Below are 18,111 nucleotides of genomic sequence, written 5' to 3' on the forward strand. Positions count from 1 at the left end.
AATAAAAACCGCCCTTGAAGGAATCTTAACATTCCTTCCTCGGTCTTCAATCAAAGTAAACTTATTCAATTTAAAATTCACTTCACCTTGAACATTTTTGCTATAACGATGCTTAGCATGTCTAGCTTTGTACTTGGCTCGACTCTTCACCAAATGTGATCTCCATCACCATGCACCATCCTTCTTCAAATCCAAAACATTATAAAACCCACAAGAAGATGTTTTGGGACCAATGTCCTCTTTGTTAAATAGCCTTTTCATTTTAATTTTGACATCGTACTTCATTTTGTTTACCTCTTTTAGTAGGAAACTTGTTAGACTCCTTAAACATCTTATCACATGAATTAGAAACCTCAATAAAATTAGATTTCAAACTTGATTCATATCCTTGAAAGGCTTTAGGTTCCTCAACATCTTTGTGCTTGAACATTAACAATGCAAAATTCTGACTAGCATTAATAATCCTCTTCATTTTTCCAGCATTCATAAGAGATAAATTCAATTTTTTGTTATGCGCTCTACCAATGTACTCAATCCCATTCTTCAAATGATATGTATTCTCATGGCGATGAAAAATAACTCTCCTATAATAAAGATATGGACTTCCCAAAATAATACACATATATCAATCGAAACTACATCAAGTTCAACCTCATCAAGAAAGTTTGCAGTAATTGCAAATCTAAGTATGCATTTCTTTGTCACTTGCAATTTTGAATTCTCACATACCCAAAATAAAGGATAAGGTTTAGGATGAGGAACGGTTTCTAATTTCAACTTCTTGAGAACGTCTTCTGAGATAATATTTTCTTGTGAACCACTATCAAACATTGTATCTATCTTGGTATGTTTTGAAATGACTCTAATGTGGAAAAACTCTATTCTTTTTTTTTTTCATATTGAGTATCATTGAGACAATTTGAAGAACTATTAATTGCAATGTCCTTACCTTTCAAACCCATGGTTGTGATCTTTGTTTCATATTCGGAATCATAACCTAAATCGTATTGTGTAGTTGCAACAATCTTGTCTTCCTCCTTGTTGAGACAATGAATTTGGATATTCCACAGTTTTCATTTTTTATTTTTCGACATTTCAAGTCTAGACAAAGACTCATCACCATGACTGATTCACAAAGAAGAGGAGCTGGTGTAATAAATATGATTAGGTGAGGTTGTCAAGTTGGGAAGTCGACCAGTTTAATGATCTCTATTTTAAATTCATTATTATTATTTTATTGTTAGTAAATTACTAATTATATAAGTTACTTTAGTGTAATAATTGATATATTGTGTTCATTATTGATTATAGTTATCCTTTTATGTTTTTCAACTTTTTTAATCTTTTTTATTTAAATGTATTCTAATTAAATACACTTATTTATGTTTAAACTGTTTTACCTAATATTTTTAATTATTGATTAATATAAGTTTATGTTATTAGCTAGTTATTTATCCAATGTAATAAGTTTCCTTACTTTAATAAATTGTCTATTGATTTTTAATTCTTTATTATTCTAATTGAATTTTTATTTGTCTATGTTTAAAGGAGAGGTGTTTAGTAGATTATTTCTTCTAATATTTTTATTTTTTATTAATTTAAGTTTATGTAATTTGCTAGTTTCTAGGTTTTCCTCAAATTTATTATGCATTTTTAGGTTTTCCTTACATTATTGTAATAAGTTTTTTCAAAATTTTTATTATATGTATTTTTATTTAATTTCACTAGTTCTCCATACTTGATTGATTTTTCACTAATTTTTCAGAAATTTTTTTTCCTCTTGCCTCTACATGAGTTGCGTGTACACATACTTCATCTAGTTTTTAAGGGTTAAACATAAGAATGGTATGTCTCAAGTAACTATGCAATCCTCCAATGTATTTGAGAAAAGTATCTTGAGAGGACAAATCTATACCCAAAATCAAAGCTCTTTTCCTAAATTCTTAAGCATAAAATTGCACATTTTCCCCCTTAGCTTGCCTAAACTTTTGCCAATGCATGATAGCTTTTTGCATGTATGCTAATGAATAAAAATTTCTTTTGCAACAACAAAATCATTCCAAGAGGATAAAACCTTACAATGTTTCTTCATGTCCTCTTGAGTTTTATCTTCCTAACAAATAAGTGTTGCACCTTCCAATCTAACAGAAGTATGCTGAATCTTAGTTTCATCATCCTTGATTCTTTGTATACTACAATACACTTCAATTTGATGAATCAGATCATCTAATTTATCAGCATCTACCTCCGCATTGTACATAGGCAATTCAAACTTAATATCAAGCTTTGGCAAAGGAGTTTTACCTTGTCCCGTTGGAGAATTTAGAGGTGTTTGTTTTTGTGAAAGGGTAGAAGAAGTAGAAGATGAGGATGAAGAGGAGGATGACGGTGATGGAGGTGAAAGTGATGGTTTGTCACCATTCCCTCCATTCCATTTTGGAGGCTTTTCACCTTTTCCTCCATCTCCTTTTGGAGGTTTTGAGCTCTCTCCATACAATCTTGCATTTCTCTCTTCATAAATAACCTTTACCATTTCAGGCATCTCAAAGAATTCATTTCAGAAAGTTATTTCATCTTCAAGCATCCCTTCATGACCTTCTTCATGTGCTATAACTATTGAATCTTGAGGTCTGTTTGTTCTCCTTGAAAAAATTTCAGATCTTGGCTCCACAAGTTCTCCTTCTCATTTTTTAAGCTTCAACCTTATAAGCATCAGAGAAACATTTGCAAACAAATTATACCTTCACAATAACCTGTTGCTCTGATACCAAAATGATCTGATTATGTAAGCTTGAAGATTTTTAACAATTTGCAAGTGAAAATTATATGTGTTATCGGTAGAGGATAACTTTAATAAATACATAAAACAAGTGAATTTAACCACAATTTACAACCAAAAAAAGAAAAAATAAGCATATCTGAAACACATATCACAAAAAATGATAAAGGAGTTCACCCCTCTCCTGGGCTACATCTCTTGGTCTAGCTTCCAATGCAGGGCCTCTTTCATTAAGTGCTCAAAAGTGTGTTTACATTCTTTTATATTTCTCAAAAAACAAAATTGATGTCTCCATTGGACCCAGAACTGTTAAAAAACCCCTATTTGGATTCTTTCTGCACCTCATTTGGCCAAAAAATTGAGAAAGTTATTCCCGTTAGCAATTTTTCCCAAATTCTATGTCTAGTCATCCCACAGCTTGACTCAAACTTGGCTTGAGTGCCCCAAACCTAGAATCGACATGCAAATATGGCCTACAGGAATGTTAACCTACACATTAAGCTCCTAGTCTCGAAACATTTTGATCGTGTTGCCACATACAACCACATTAGTGGTCGCAATTCTAGGGCCTAACGTCGTGCCCTTTGGTTTAGCCATTCTCCTGGTCGCATTGGGTCTGACTGACCTGGGGTTGGGCCATTTACTCTGCCTAATCCCCGTTCTATGGCCTATCATGTGGCCTTGGGGTTGTCTCCCTTGGGTTGGCCCCTTCACATTTATGCACGCTCGGTGCTATGCAGTGCCATGTGACCCTCGAGATGGCCCTGTCCAACCTTTCGTGTGACCCTCGAGATGGCCCTGTCCAACCTTTCGTGTGACCCTCGAGATGGCCCTGTCCAACCTTTCGCCTTCGCTTTTATCTACAGATCTGACTATGTTTGGTTTTGCGAGTAGTGAATGTGGGATAGCCTAGGGCCTAACCCCTTTTCCCCTTCGTCAACAATCCCATGGGTGTTGGCATGGACAGGGGCTAGGGCTTAGCCCGACCCGCTCCCTAATGGCATTTTTTATAGACTTTATATAGAACCTATCCACCAAGGCTATTAAGAAAAACTTTGCGCGCATTGGTGTGGGCATGTTCTTGTGTGTTGCAGGTCATAGTTTCGAATCCTTTGGTGGCAGTTTGACCTCATACCAAATTTTTGAACCAATCTTCGGAGGACATGTGGCAACCCCTGGTTGGCCCACATGGCCTTCCACTATTGGCCCAAACTTTACACAGTTAGTATAATAATAAAAAATCAAGCCAATCACAACAAGACAAATATCAATCAACCATAGACCGACAAAAATACAGTCATTTGTCTAGTCAATGCACAGACTGATGACTAGGCTTACCTGCAACCCAACTTTTAAAATTTTAGTTATTTGGTGAATTAATCAGAAAATGATATCGAGAGCATATTTTATCAGTTTTTAGTGGGAGTTGCGATGGATTCAGATCACCGAGATGTATCCAATCATAAAGGTTTTGAGCATTTTTTTAGCACTTTCAGTTTTCAACACTAAATTGATCCCTTAGATCAGTGAATTAGACTATGGAATTTCTTTTCCTAGCATTTCCATAGAGGCCGTTGTGAATTCTATGGATGCCAATAGTTCTGCATTAGGGTCATCAATCTTGAAACTTCTTCCACCATACTATGTGTGCATGTTGCAACATAATTAGTAAGAGGAAATTCCAATTGTTGTGTCCATTCCTAATTAGAGAAAAACACCACCCATTGAGGTGAAAGAAAAAACTTATATACCCATGTTAATCTAGTAGTACAATTTTATTGTCCACTTGCAATCCTCAAGTATCAACATCACACAAAAATAAGATTGTTTCGCGGGCATAAGTAGGAGTCCCTATGCCTAGCTTGGAGGCCACGTTATATACCATATTCTACAACCAATTGTGTAAGAGATGTAACTTAAGAAGGACAAACCTCGATATCTGCAGGGGTTTTGGATCATAATTTTATGCAACTACCATTTTAACCCACATGCTAGAGAATTTAAGGCTAAAATAACTTTCATAAACACTTTCCTATAAAATACCTTCATACTTCTGAGTAGATGATGTGTGATGTACTTTCTTTGTGGCCACCAAATGAAGGTATAACTTTTCAATGAGGTTAATGTTATGTCAACATCATGATTGAAATAATTACAGTATGCCATGACAAGATTCAAGCTTTTTTCCATAAGTAACTTTAGGTTATGGAAACTATGTTTTTTGAGTGAATTATTTATAAGAACATTCGTGACATTATTATCTATTTCCATCTTGATTATTTTGGTGTTAAGTTAGATTTCACTAACCCTGATCACCGTTGGTTTTGAGTTGCCTAGCTTTAAGTTGTCATGCACAATTAGCACTCTTATCAGTGTCAATGTTTTGATTTCTTAGGATATGAAAGAAATATTTATGGGGAATTCATCCAATGGTGCTTTGATTCTCTTCATAAGGTTTTCCATACGACTCTATTTTGGCCAAGTTCCAATATGTAGATGTTGAATAATGATAAGTGAACCTCCAAGGATGATAATATTAGTGACTCGAACAAATTTTCTTAGAAACACACCTCACAATAGGATATAAATTTCGGCATCATTGTTGGTCATAGTTACCAACCCCATGCATACCTTGTAACAAATTTTATATTGGAGCTATACAAAACCCCTCCCCCTCCTACCACCCTTAGGATTTTTTTTTATATTAATAACACTTATGAAAGAATACAACTTAAAATATACATTCAAATTTCTCTCTAAAATATACAGAATAATTAGATTTAAATTATACATTTAAGTTTTATTAGACACCAAGTTAATTATAAGAAAAATAATTTTAAAGAAAGTAATGATATTTGAATTATCTCTCTCTATATATATATATATATTGCAAAAATAAAATAAATTTTAGTATATGTTAATGTAACAATAATAAATTAGATGATTAATAAATTTTAATAGGCATTAACTCATCATATACATTAATATATTTACCTCATGACACATCCCACACTACTAAAGAAAAACCATAAAAATTAAATAAGTTATAAGTTTATTTTAAAATATTATTGATTACATTGTAAGGCATTTCCCTCTGAAAATAGCTCTCCCAGCTGCCATTATGTACTATTTTCCACCATCCATTCTCTATGTTAGACAATAGAATTATCTTCTACCATTAAATTGGTATGTCCGTCACGTGGATATCCAGGCGGTTATAATTCCCAAGCTGCGGTAACGGTAAAGAAACCACACAAGAAGTTAAGGAGGAGTGTTTGGGAGGCTTATGCTCAACGAGGAGGAGGGTTGGTTGGAGATTGATTACAATGGGGCTGGGGTATTCTTTGGTGTGGTGACAAGTGATCTCACCATGGAAGAACTGAAGGATATAAATTTTCCCAACCCAGCATTCAAGCAACTCATATTGTAGGAGTACGTTTCTCACTCTCGCCTCCAAGAGCTCTCGCTCCTTGCCCTATAGGCCATCCATTTCAAATGTGGTGGTTTTACAGTTGGGGCTGCACTCAATCACTACCTTTTTCACAGAATATATTCATTCAATTTGACAATAAATTTTCTTCCATTATTAAAGGAGAAAGCTTGGAAGTCACACCAAACTTGGATCAAACTATTCTAAAAGCCAAGGTTCCTCTGAGAATCAAATACAACCAACTCGAGTACACCAAGATTTGCAATATCCCTCACAAATTGACAACTTTAGGGGGAGGAGGAGGCAGCGGGGCACCCACAAAGTCAAAACCGATCAAAAACCCACCAGGAATAAAGCTTCTGCTGAAGCTCTTTCCCGAATGTGTAGAAATCTTGCATCGCCTTAAAGAAAAAGAAATGGAGGATGGAAAGATCAAGAAGTGCACAAATTTCAAAGCGGTGACCATGCACTTGTGGAGGGAGATAAGCCTGGCATTGGAAATGTCGAGTGATGATATTTTGATGGTGTTGTTTATGATGGAATTCAGGACCAGAATGGAGCCCCCTTTTCCCATAGAATACACGGGAAATGTTGTCGTACCAGGGTATGTGAGAGAAATGGTGAAGAGCTTCGAGGCGAGCCATTCTTAAGATTTAGAAATTCAATATTTTTGTATTTTTTTAATAGGGAGGGAAGAAACAATAAATGTGCATGAAGGATGTACCTGTAACAACACTCCTCCTTGCTCTTTGGCCATCTCAAGGTATCTTGTAGTCTTCCTGGTGGAGGGATTCAACACTAAACTCTTTCGGAAAGTACAACACATCACAAAGAAAATACCCCAACAGCCAGTGTTGACCCAACATCATGAAAACCCCCCCACTGTTACAAACCGAGCCAAGTCACCAGATTTATGTTTATCTACTTTCACATTGGGCCCCAGTGTTCAAAGAGAATATGTGGATTATATACCAACAATAGTATCAATGGTGTCTATCCTTTCGTCTCCATCCAGAATGAATAGTATCCGACATATGTATTTATTTATATTGTGATCTATGGTGTCTATCCTTTCGTCTCCATCTGGAATGACCAATATCTATCATCCATATTTATTCATATTGTGATATATTTATTTATATTATGTAATTGGAGTAAGTTAATGTTGTTGTGACAAATTGAATATGAACGTAAAATGAATGAAAGACAAAAATGCCTAAATTTCCAAAAGAAGATGATGACAGATTGAGGTCACTAAGAATGTGATGACCAATCCACTTCATTTTCAATAGTACATAATATTTCATTTACATTTTCTTTTAATGTTTGTTATCATATTTTAAGAAATATAGCTTTGTAGACTCAAAGGGATTAACAATTCTTTCATCTACATATATATGATAATATTTTAACATTGCCATGTCATTCTATTATTCTTTTTACCCATTGAAAAGATTAATCACTTAAATTTTTGTAATTAGTATTGCTAATTGTTGATGCAGTAGTAAAAAGTTTTACAAGAGTTGATTTGTTTAGCTAATTTAGTTCTATTTTTCTCTATATCTTTATTGAGAATTATCTTATATTTTCGTGTGAGAAATAATATATATGTTTTGTGAATAAATAACAATTATCTTATAGATAATGTCATTGGTTAAGGAGTAACTTATTTTTCTTCTCATTTGTATCTTTATTCATGTGTAAATACAACTTTAATCGTTGGTGTTTTTAACATAAATGGTTCAATGGAGACTAATGAATTTTTGAAGTGCTTGTGTTCTTGATTCTGATGAGATGTTGCGACATTTTGTTAGGTTTTGAAAAATTCACACATGTGGATGTTGATGTTGTTGATGAGGCAAATCAATGTTCATGTTTACATTTTGCAATTTTTTATCATTCTCATAAATGTGTTGATCTTCCCCTGATGAAGAAGGGGACAAATCCTTCTCTGTTGGCATTCAAGGATGCCTCTAAAAGAAGCTTTATGGAGTTCAAGCCTTGATTCTGATTGGGAATTCTCCACTGATGCATCTAAATTTTTTAAAAGAATTGCGAAAAATGATCTAAAAGTCTTAAAATAGATTGGGATCAAGTGGAATTGCAAGAATACTCTTTCCACTCTTGCACTCAAACTTGCCAAAGGTCTAGCATTAGTTCCATTAGTTTCCATTTTACATGTTAGGAGGTCTATCAAAGATGTCATGACTATAGGGTATTAATCTAATATACAATGTAGAGAAATAATAGTTGATTATATTTTAGGAAGAGTACTAGCCTATTCACGTCCTATGGTCTTTGATGAAAAATATGAAAAGTTTATGAAATGTAAAAACAATTAATTTAGAGGAAAATTGTGTTTCAAAAATAATAAAGTCTAGAAACATTTGGGGTGTGTGGGCTGGCGATAATCCTGAAATAGAATCCATGGAATATATTTCTGAGTGGGAAGAAACAAATTCAAAATATTGTACAAATTCAAGTCAAACAGAAACTGCTTCAAAGAATGGTAATCTAGCAAGGGACTGTGATAAGGTATCTAGTAAAAGAAAGGACAATTATGATCTATAGAATAACTATAGACTTACAATAAAAACCATAAAATGTATTCTCCAATTTTTCAAGAATTGGAATTCTCATTCAAAAAATTATTTTCTCTTTTGATTCGAGCTGTCTAGGCAAATGATGATGCACTTCTAGATGTTTTGTTAGCATTTGTTGCTCCATTCAATGACACATATCAAGATGGAAATAAAGCTCTACATTGGGATTTGAAACATGACACTCCTCCCAATGGATGCAGTGTAAATTGTTCGGTTGTGGAAAAACTTTTAGATGTTGGTGCTACAATAACATTTGGAAACAATACAGGACCAACTCTTGTTCACATAGTTGTAGGTCATGGCCACCTTGAAGCACTCCTATTAATAATAAAGAAGCATGGGGGAAGTATAAACATACTCACAGGAACAAGAGAGACCCCTCTACATTATGTTGTGAAGAATAACCATCTTGCATGTGTTGCTCTCTTGCTCATACATGGAGCCAATAGATATGTAAAAGGTTTGAGAAATCAAAAGCCTATTCAGCTTGCACATTCATTTGAGATGAGTGCATTTTTGAGTCTACATGATAAAGAATTCCTTGATGAAGCATGTGATAATATTATCACTTCTCAAAGTTGCATTTTTCTTCCATTAAGTAATCTTTAATAGGTTTCAAGTATTCGCATTCCCCGAAATAATGTGAGACTAATTCAATGCTTCTAGGAAGTTTGTCTACTTCCAAACATGTATCTTGTTTGCAACCTATTGTTCATCCTGGAAATCCTCCAATGGCTAAATATTTATCATAAATAGTTGCTGAGGCTCCAAAAAATGTCTAGGTAGAGTCTTCCTCACAATTCCCTTCTTCCAATGGATAGGAATTTGAGCAGGCGACCAATTTGACTTGGGAAAATGGCCTAGAAAAAGTCCTGCAAGCATAAAAATAGTTAAAATTTAGCTTTGAATATGAAGGAGATACCTATTACTAAGATAGTTACACTGTCTCCATACAACTTTATTGATGATCATTTGTATATTTATTCATGTGTTACTATAACTTTAATTGTTAGTGTTTTGTAACAAAAATGGTTCAATGGAGACTGATGAATTTTTGAAGTTAGAAAAAGGAGTTTTACATTATGCTTGTGTGCTTGATTCTGATGAGATGTTGTAGACTTTTGTTAGGTTCTAAAAAATTCACACATGTGGATGTTGATGTTGTTGATGAGGTAAATCAGTGTTCAGGTTTACATTTTGTGAATTTTTATCATTCTCATAAATGTGTTGTTCTTCTTCTCAAGAAGGGGGGGAATCCTTGTCTCTTGGAATTCAAGGATGCCTATAGAGGAATATTTATGGAGTCCAAACCTTGATGTTAAGTGGCACTTCTCCACTGATGCATCTGAAAGTGTCAAAATAATTGGGGAAAATGATCTAAAAGTCTTGAAACAAATTGGGATCAAGTGCAATTGTAAGAATACTCTTGTCGCTCTTGCACTCAAACTTTCCAAAGGTCTAGCATTAGTTCCATTAGTTTCATGTTTACATGTTAGGAGGTCTATCATAAATGTTGTGATTAGAGGGTTAGAATCTAATATACATTGTAGAGAAACAATAGTTGATTATATGTTAGGAAGAGTACTAGCATCTTCATGTCCTATGAGCTTGGATGAAAAATATCAAAAGTTTATGAAATGTAAAAATAATTAATTTAGAGGAAAATGGTGTGTCAGAAATAATGAATTCTAGAAACATTTGGGGTGCCTGAGATGATGATAATCCTTAAATAAAATACAGGAAATATATTTCTGAGTGGGAAGAAATAAATTCAAAATATTGTACAAATTCAAGTCAAACATAAATTGTGAAAGAATAGTAGTATAGCAAGGGATTGTGATAAGGTATCTAGTAAAAGAAAGGAAAATTATGATCCATAGAGTAATTGTAGAATTACAAGAAAAATCATAGAATGTGTTCTCTAGTTTGTCAAGAGTTGGAATTCTCATTCAAAAAATTATTTCCCTCCTTCGATTCGAGCTATCTAGGAAAATGATGATACACTTCTAGATGTTTTGTTAGCATCTACTGCTCCAGTCAATGAAACATATCAACATGGAAATAAATCTCTACATTGGGATTTGAAACGGGACACTCTTCTCAATGGATGTAGTGTAAATTGTTTAGTTGCAGAAATTTTTTTAGATGTTGGTGCTACTGTAACATCTAGAAACAATACAAGACCAACTCTTGTTCACATAGTTGTAGGTCATGGCCACCTCGAAGCACTCCTATTAATAATAAAAAAGCATGGGTGAAGTATAAACATACTCACAAGAACAAGAGAGACCCCTCTACATTATGTTATGAATAATAAACATCTTTCATTTATTTCTTTCTTGCTTAGACATGGAGCCAATACATATGTAAAAGATTTGAGAAATCGAAAGCATATTCAGCTTGCACATTCATTTGAGATGAGTGCTTTGTTGAGTCTGCATTATAAATAATTACTTGATGAAGCATGTGATAATATTATAACTTCTTAAAGTTTCATTTTGTCTTCCATTGAGAAATATTTAATAGGGTTCAAGTATTCACATTCCCATAAATGATGCAAGATTGATTCAATGCTTCTAGGCAATTTGTCTACTTCCAAACATGTATCTTCTTTGCAACCTATTGTTCATCTTGGAAATCCTCCAATAGCTAAATATTTCTCACAAATTGTTGCAGAGGCTCCACAAAGTTCTAGGTAGAGTCTTCCTCACAATTCCCTTCCTCTAATGGACAAGAATCTGAGTAGGCCACAAATTCAACTTGGGAAATAGTCTAGAAAAATTCTCACAAGCATATAAATAGTTCATATTCAACTTCAAATGTGAAGGAGATACCTGTTACTAAGATAGTTGCACTGCCTCCATACAAATTTGTTCTTCTCTATCTTTATGGGACTAACAAGAAGTGTGAGTGGGGGACCAACTGTCACTTTTCTCACTCAGAAGAAGAACTTTGGAAAGGTTGGAAAGTATTGTCTCTTTTTGGCTAGAGAATGAGATACAATTAAATCCCAGAGCTTTCCCAACACAAAATCAAAATCATAACAGGATCTAAAAATATACATTCTCATTCATGAAAAATGAATAGAACCTCCCAAATGTAATAAGATTATGAAAGACTTTGGGCGTGGAATGATGGATCTTCAAGCCCTGAATTTACAAGTCATAAGAATCATTACTACAAAGAGCAAAGACCATATTTAGGATCACAGTGATCTCTAGCTACTAGCACAAACCCATCTCACCTAGGGTGTGATATGCACCTCGAGTTTGACAAGTTACATGTTGCCTAATTTGAGATCCAATATTAGATATTTTGGCCATTTGTAGTCTCCAACATCAAATATGGATTTAGATGGGCTTGTGCTGTAATGAATGCACCCTCTAGATTCAATATCCCTTTACACATATGCATACAATAAGTGTTTTGATACATCACCCCCACACCTATGCCAACCCTAAATGCATGGTGTGTTAGATTCTCTTGATGCAATAAGGATGCCACTCCCTAAACTGGCAGGAATTTCCACAAAAATGTGTATAAAGATTTGAAGAAGAAGTATTAAACATTCAAACAATACCAAAACCCCCAAATCCAGTGTCATCCTAATTCTCCACCATTATCACAGAAGACAACACAAGCACTAGCCCGGTCCATTAGCCTAGCACATAAAAATATACCCCTAGTCCCTCCAACAACAAAATTAATTAATAAAACATGTGTACTATCGAAATTTTCAAATGCAACAGATCTAAGAAACACAATACCCAACAATTGCAATAAATGAGTCCCAAGAAATGTAGAGCAGTCATCACCGTGAGCATTGAGTTCCATCCCCAAAACAAAGTGTTGACTAATAGTAACCAGTACAAGAAATCAATCACAAATAAACAGAAAATGTATGATGGATCACTCACCTGAGTCAATCCACATAGAGCCAAGCAAATATCAATATTAGTACATTTGCATAAGCCCAATGTTCCCTAATATTTATGGCTATTTCTCAACGATTCCTTACTTCATAACATAAATATCAACAAGGATAAATGTAAACATTGGTTTCTCCTAGCCTCATTCACTTGGGTGAAAAGGAAACCACCAAGATTCTCTCACCTACCGACCCTACCTGATGTGTGTTTCTAGAATCCAAATGTAGACTTAATTGGCACAATTTTCACTCTTGGATGGAGCAAAATTTGTAATTTCTACTTAAGGTATCCTTCTATTAGTAGAGTTTGTGAAATTTTAAGTATACATCAATAATATTTATTGTATATTGAATAATGTTGGTTTGTATGTTTCCAAACAAAATGATATTATGCAATCATAAAATGAGTCAACTTGATGATGACTGATGTAGAAAAATTGTTGGTGATGTGTTTGTTTTCCTGGATACTTTAAATTAATATGGAATATTTTGATGAAATGAAACCAAATAATGTGACAATTCTTCTAGAAAGTAGAGGCAATAGTTGGTTTGTTGAATTCAACAGAAAACATTTTAGAGTTACAATTACCACGAAGGGAGGTTATCTAATTGAGTGAAATGGCTTGGTATGCTCCTACTTTCATATCCTCGATTGGAATCAAGTACCTACATATTTTTTAAGAGGCACTTTAAGAGTAATCATGATGGAATCAACCCCACAAGATGACCAATAATATGGTGTTTTGATTTCTACATGATCCTTATTACCCTACAAGGATAGCTACTGCAAACAAAAACTGCACTCTAGAATGACATCATATTAGAAGAGTAATATCAATACTATGTTCAAAATATTTTAGTGAAGCTTCCTTTTGTAACAAAAGAAATGAATAGAATCAGGCATAATTCAAAACTATTATGATGAGATCCAACTACAAGGTTGTAACATATTTAATTATTTAGCAGGGTTCTAAGTTCTTTTATTTTTTCCCAAAGATATTTTTTCATAATTAGTTATCCTAATTTCCATTTGCTGAAAATTGAAAATCTAGGTGTATAGAACCGCAACTATTTTTATATTTCAGAGAGTTCCCTTGTTTTCAAGGGGTTTGCAAGGATGCTCCTTTATCATTCAAAATATGCAACTACAAAGTTGTAACATATTTATTTATTTAGGGGGGTTTCGAGTTCTTTTATTTTGTTCCAATGATTTTTTATCGTAATTAGTTGTCCTATTTGGATTTCATTGAAAAATGAAAATTTAGGTGTACAAAACCACAAATATTTCTATATTTGAGAGAGTACCCTGGTTTTCAAGGAACTTGCAAATATTCTCGTTTATCCTTTTAAATATGCAGCTACAAAATCGTAATATATTTATTTATTTAGTAGGTTTTGATTTCTTTAATTTTCTTATGCTCTTCTTCCACATGTTATCCCCTTACGACGTTTCCTTTGCAACATTTGTTGCAATTTCTAGTTATAAAAACAATTAATTACATTGATATATATCTCTCTTTTAGAATATGCACTTTGTATTTAAATTTAATTATTAATATTGTTAGATGGATGATAGTAATTTAACTTCCATTAAATATTTTATGATATTCTTAGTAGTAGTCACGAATAAAATGCTGAAATTTATCTCAAAAGTAGTTATAAATTTATTCTATTTTAATTAAATTAATTAATTTAAAAAAATGATGTCAACTATGCCATATGAAATGAGTTATGGCATGTGGTATTGATAAACCATGATATTGGCCAATAGTATTTTAACAAAACCATGGTAAAATGGAGGTGAATCTCCATGGTTTAGTCTATATATATATATATATATATTCTATTTTAATTAAATTAATTAATTAAAAAAATCATATCAACTATGCCATATGAAATGAGTTATGGCATGTGGTATTAATAAACCACGATATTGGCGAAAAATATTGCCAGAAGAGAGGGGCGAGGAGAGCGAAGAGCTAGGGTTTCAAGCTTCTTCAAGTGTTGAAATCCATGGAGGGGCACAAAGGGGGGAGCTCCACTCCCTCCTATAGGCAGGCCGTGGCCAGCCGAGGTAAGAAACCATTAGAAACTGTCAGAGGTCCTTTAGGAGAAGGGAAAAGGAACATGGAAGAGGATCAAGATTTAACCAAAAAAAGGGAGGATAATAGAACAAAAGAAAATGAGGAAGAAGACAAACAACAGGGAGCATAAAACAAAGTGCAAAAAGGGCCATGTAAACCTAAGGCTGAGGTTACACCCAAAGTCATTTTAAATGATCCTGGTCTACAGGTGCATAGGGACCACATGCAGACCTATGCTATCATTTGTAAATTCATGGGATTATGGCCCACTGAAAAGGAACTACAAACGTGGATTAAATACCACTAGAAACCAAAAGGAAGCATAGACCTACATCTTGGGTCAAATGGTTTCCTCACTGTGGTCTTTACAAATATCGAGGACAAAGATAGGGTGTTTGAAGGAGGGCCCTACTTCTATGCAGTGGCAGACCTCTATATGTAGCCATGGATGATGAATTTTGTCCTGAAGTGAGAGACTTTCACTTCGGTCCCAATTTGAGTAAGACTCTATTCCCTACCTCTTGATTATTGGCAAATGGAATCGTTATCTACCATAGAAAATAAATTAGGGCATTTTGTCAAAGCTTCTGAGGCCACCAGAAGGGGAAAATATACTTCCTTCGAACGAATGTGTGTGGAGATGGATCTCTCTGGAGCTCTACCGGATGAGGTCATCTTGGAAGTTTTTTATGAAGAATTCATGCAAACAGTAGATTATGAACATATTCCTTTCAGATGTCGTAGGTGCCATGAGCATGGACACTTATTTAAAGACTGCCCTCTCAGTAAAATAGAGAACAAAAGTAAAGCTACTACAATGAAAGATACTGAAAACTTTCACAAAGTGGGACATAGAGGAAAAGGGGGCAAAAGGGGGCCAAAGCAACATCAAACAGAAGGGCAATAGGTCAGTCTGAACAAGTTCCAAGTACTCAAAGAAGAGGAAGAGATAACAAAGGTAGATCAGGTAATGGAAGCAAGCCTAGGGGAGATGGAGAAAGAAGAAGATAGTGAACAAACATAGGATATTAATAAACAGAAGGAGACAATGTTGAGCGATGGAGAACTGGAAATGGACCAAGAAATGACCTAGAGTGAGATGGAAATGGAGGATCATGAACTCCAGGAGATTTTTGATAGAGAAAACCTAGATCTGGAAGGGTTCTTGAAACAGGGGACCATGGGAGGGGTATAATCAATACCTAAAGAAGATTTCAAGAGAGTACAACAACTGTTCTTATGGAAAACCCAGGCTAAAGGGATGGAAAGGCAAAGAAACAATGAAAGGCAGGGCAACGAAGGTGTGAAAACTATGAAAACGCACCAGGATTAGCTCCTAGAAACCCAGGAAAGAAAAGAGGCAGAAAAAATTAGAATGAGTTATTGATGGAATGTGGAAAGCTAATGATAGATTCAGGTAAGATGAATGACCTAACCAGCTACTCCTTTACAAATCTTTAATAATGAAGTTCACATCTTGGAATATCAGAGGTCTAGGTAGTAAAAGAAAACAAAGAATACTTAGCAATAGAATGAAACAAGAAGCTTCAGATATGATCTTTATCCAGGAAAATAAATGTTCCATTCAAAAAATAAAAGAAATTCACAGCAAATGGCTCAATAAATTTGAACTTCTAGAATTCAAAGCAGATAATACAGCAGGAGACATACTGACTCTTTAGAACCCCCAAAATATTGGCATAATAGATGCTGAGGCATCTAGGAATTATTTATCAGTGGTTATTCAGCCTGTGGGAGATAGGGAGACTTATTTGGTCATGAATCTTTATGGCCCCCAAAGACTGGATAAAAAACTCAGGTTTCTAAATTCTCTTGTGGAACTAAGAGACAGACATGTTGGAGTACCATAGATCATGGGTGGGGACTTCAACATGATCAAATCACTTTCGAAGAAAAAAGGGGGTACCAGATATTTAAGCAAAGACTCTATAGCTTTTCTAACTTTTATAGATAATATGAAGCTACTTGACACTAATATGAGTAATGGCCTCTTTACTTGGAACAATAAAAGAGGAGGAGAGTCTCAAGTAGCCTCAAAGTTAGGCAGATTCATAATCTTAGAGGACCTTATGCTCACCGACAAGGAAATGATAGGGAGAATTCTCCCATTTGGAGGCTCGGACCATTGGCTTGTACAACTTGAGGTTCACGGCATTGGTACCCCCAAGAAAAAACCTTTTAGATTTGAGAATATCTAGCTCACCCTCCCAAATTTCATCAGCAACATTGCAAAATGGTGGACAGAAGATATGCACATTCAGTGTTCAAGAATGTTTCTACTACACAAAAGACTAAAGCACATCAAGCTCAAACTTAAAGACTGGAACGAGAATGAATTTGGCAATATTTTTGAAGTGAAAAAAGTTGTTGAAGAAAAAATGCAGGAACTCAATCAAGCCCTTATCACGGATGGCTTTGATAGAGTAAAAAATGATCAAGTCACCAAACATCATCAAGACTAGGAGAATATATGTAAACAAGAGGAAATATTTTGGAGACAAAAATCTAGAGTTCAATGGCTAAAAGAAGGGGAGTGAAACACTAGATTTTTCCACAAATCCACCATGGCGAACAGATCTCATAATAGGATCTCTTCGATCAAGGATGAGGGAGGGCATCTACTTAATTCCCATGAAGATATAGAAAATTTGTTAGTACAACAATTTTGAGGTATAGCAAAGGAAACCATTTCAAACAGAGATCATTTTATCAGGGACTTAATAAGGCATATACCTAGGATTGTAACAAGAGAGGATAATTTCAATCTTAATAGGCCAGTGACTGAAGAGGAGGTTAGTGAGGTCATCAAAGAAATGTAGAACGGTAAAGCGCCAGGCCCTGATGGTTTCAATGTGGATTTCATTAAAGCTTGCTGGAACATTGTTAAAAAAGATATTCTGAATGTAGTGGAGGATTCCAGGATGAATAAAACCATTTTGAAGGTGCTCAATACTTCCTTCATCTCCTTGATCCCCAAATATGACAATGCTCAGACTCCAGACAGATTTAGACCCATAGCTTTGTGTAATGTGGTGTACAAGATAATATCAAAAGTTGCAGCCAATAGACTCAAACCCCTTCCTCCTACTCTAGTTTCTGTGGAGAAATCAGGTTATGTGGAGGGTAGAGAAATTCTCAATAACATCATTCAAGTGCATGAGGTGGTGCATTCATTGTTAAGAAATAGGAAGGCTAGAATGATTATGCAATTGGACCTAGCCAAAGCTTACGATAAGTTGAATTGGACCTATATCAGGAAGGTCCTT

The 18,111-nt window shown here is 34.6% G+C and overlaps 1 pseudogene; it reads left to right on the plus strand.

Moving 5' to 3' along the window:
• The first annotated feature begins 3,571 nt into the window (after nucleotides 1-3,571).
• Nucleotides 3,572-6,859, plus strand: LOC149202099 (acyltransferase GLAUCE-like; annotated as a pseudogene).
• The last annotated feature ends 11,252 nt before the right edge of the window (nucleotides 6,860-18,111 follow it).

Source organism: Pinus tabuliformis, chromosome 2_1 (genome assembly GCF_031772625.1).
Source record: "Pinus tabuliformis cultivar Carrire ecotype Pingquan chromosome 2_1, CPIR1, whole genome shotgun sequence".
Lineage (NCBI taxonomy): Eukaryota > Viridiplantae > Streptophyta > Pinopsida > Pinales > Pinaceae > Pinus > Pinus tabuliformis.